This window comes from Haplochromis burtoni, unplaced genomic scaffold (genome assembly GCF_018398535.1).
Source record: "Haplochromis burtoni strain Fernald_Lab_line unplaced genomic scaffold, NCSU_Asbu1 Contig_68, whole genome shotgun sequence".
Classification (NCBI taxonomy): Eukaryota; Metazoa; Chordata; class Actinopteri; order Cichliformes; family Cichlidae; genus Haplochromis; species Haplochromis burtoni.
The window spans coordinates 1-2,635 of NW_024582429.1; the positions used below are offsets into that span (position 1 = coordinate 1).

The following is a 2,635-nucleotide window of genomic DNA, read 5'->3' on the forward strand; positions in this document are numbered from 1 at the left end:
ACAGAAAGATGTTTTTCTGGAAATAAAAAGAATGTGACAAGTATGTTTTTCTGTCAAGAATGACACTGCAAAACTGCGAAAGCTTGTCAGGTGAGACTTGTAATTAATTCTGCAGATACACAAACATATAGAAAGTGTCATTTTTTGTTTACATTAATTAATTTCTATAGTGTGTACAAAACAAATCAAGACCACAGACTCAACACGCACCACTCAATTTTTGGTGTTCTTTATCAGTTGGCCAAGACAGAAATGTTTTAATCTGTGTGCATTGCTTTTGAGCAAGTCTTTACACAGAAAAGGTTTCAGAAAGGTATTTTTCAGGTTCTTCTGACAAGGCTTCAATTTTGGAAAATGCTGTTTGTTTATAGTGGCAACTTATAAACCCTTTGTGATAAGAACATAGTTACCACAGTCCAAGTCATACCTTCAAAAAGTATGCACTTTGTGCTCTTGTGGACCCATCCAAAATTTTTCCAGTGATTTGGCTTGGTATTGGATAAATGTGAGGGAAATTCTATAAAAATAACATAAATACACCTATGTTTTCAAATACATTACAAAAAACGTAAACATGCTATGTCATTATGATCAAACAAGCTTTTCAACATACCTCACACTGCAAATAGATTAGGCCATCTATTACCTTATAAAACAAATAAATAAATACATATAAATAAAAACAGAACTAAGGAATACGATTCATTAAGTAAATTGTACAATAAAGTGTATTTAAAGCAGAATTTAACATTAGTTTTATGACAACATAAAAGGATTTTTATGTCAAGAGGTACCTCATCTGAAATGTTTGTCTGGTCAAACAGGGATTTCAAACTTGAAATACCAATAGAGTTTGGTCCAGCTACTCCCACAAGGTAATCTGTGAGAAAGCATATGCTGTAGTCAACAGATATCATTTTCTTTTTGCATGCTGCAACCATCATCCATTTCAGTCTTCTAGGAGCTTTGTCTGGTTGTAGTTCTTTTTTCTCCTCCTCTCCCCTCATCTATTAATTAAATTGTTTTCTGACCTTCCTAACTGTTTCCGACCTGTCTTCCCAATGTGATGTTTAAGCAATATATGTATGGTCAGAAGGGGGTGAAATTTTCATTGCAGTTGTACGTGTAACATTGCATGTGATAATAAAAGGCTTGATTGGTTGATTATTCAACATGAGTTGACATTTACCTGACATTGTGAAGGAGTCACAGTTTCTGTAAGGGTGTAAGAACATAACATGTGGATTTGTTACACTTCTTTTTCACAAGTTAATAACAATCAATAATTTTCATTCCATTATTAACTCATTCACTGCCATTGACGTCTATAGCCGTCAATGGCAGTGAATGAGTCAGTGGGTTTAACTCATTCACTGCCAATGGCTGGCAGTGAATGAGTTAACAAGCTATCACACGATGTCCCAGGGACAACATCTACACGGTGTCCCAGGGACAACATTTACACGATGTCCCAGGGACAACATTTACACGATGTCCCAGGGACAACATTTACACGATGTCCCTGGGACAACATTTACATGATGTCCCAGGGACAACATCTACACGATGTCCCAGGACAAATTTGTAAATTTCTGGATTACTGTTAATCTCCATAGAATCAAGAACTCATGTCCAGTTTCACAGCTATGGACCAGTTAATTATGTTTCCAGGTGATAGTTTGATTCATAGATTCAGCACACAACCATAAGTCTAGGCCTTTTAGTCCAGATTCTCTTCACTTATGTTTGTAAAATGATCAGGGAAGCTACTGCAATTTTGCCTGACCCAACCCCCGGGCCACGAAACACCCAAAAAGTTGGGGAACGCTGGTCTAGAGAACACTGGTTAGCTAATGCAGAATCAGAATCAGAATACTTTATTGATCCCTGGGGGAAATTATTTTTTGTTACAGTGCTCCATTTTAAACCAACATTAAGACAAGACAGACAATACACTAACTAAGAATAGTACAATATATACATATATACACATACATACATACATAAGTCACTCATAAATAAATAGTTGGAAAAGAAACATGTGTAGTTGTAGCAGCAAACAGTGTGTTAAGTGGATGCGTTGTACAGGGAGATGGCCACAGGCAGGAAAGATTTCCTGTGTCGTTCAGTGGTGCTTTTCGGTAATCTCAGTCTCTCACTGAACGTGCTCCTGTGACTGACCAGCATGTCATGGAGTGGGTGGGAGGTGTTATCCAACATTGTCTTTATCTTGGACAGCATCCGCCTCTCCGACACCACCTTGAGGGTGTCCAGCTCCATCCCCACAACATTGCTGGCCTTACGGATTAGTTTATTAAGTCTGTTGGCATCTGCGACCCTAATGCTGTCGTCAAGTAGCCTATCACTAGCAAACAAACAGCAAGCCAAGTGAGGAACATATGTATAATGCTTACCGTTTATTAAAGAAAAGTATCCTAAATTGACTTCAAATTCGGCGGACAGGCGGCGGTTTCTCGCTTCTTCACTTGTATTTCGAAATACTCGAAGGCGGGTATTTCGAAGTCGCAAAGGAATGACGTCACAAGAAGGTGATTGGTCACTTGCAATGTTGAACCTGGAACAACATTAATTATGATGATGTGGGAACAATGCTGACACGAGGAAATCAGATCGT

The 2,635-nt window shown here is 38.1% G+C and overlaps 1 long non-coding RNA gene across 1 annotated transcript; it reads right to left on the reverse strand.

The window, feature by feature from the left end:
* Positions 1 to 3: 3 nt before the first annotated feature.
* LOC121814644 lies at positions 4 to 2,635 on the reverse strand. Its single transcript, XR_006054479.1, has 6 exons — positions 2,415 to 2,635; positions 1,190 to 1,215; positions 795 to 880; positions 614 to 646; positions 428 to 517; positions 4 to 16 (listed from the first exon to the last, which is right to left on the reverse strand). It is a non-coding gene; the product is annotated as an uncharacterized LOC121814644 (long non-coding RNA).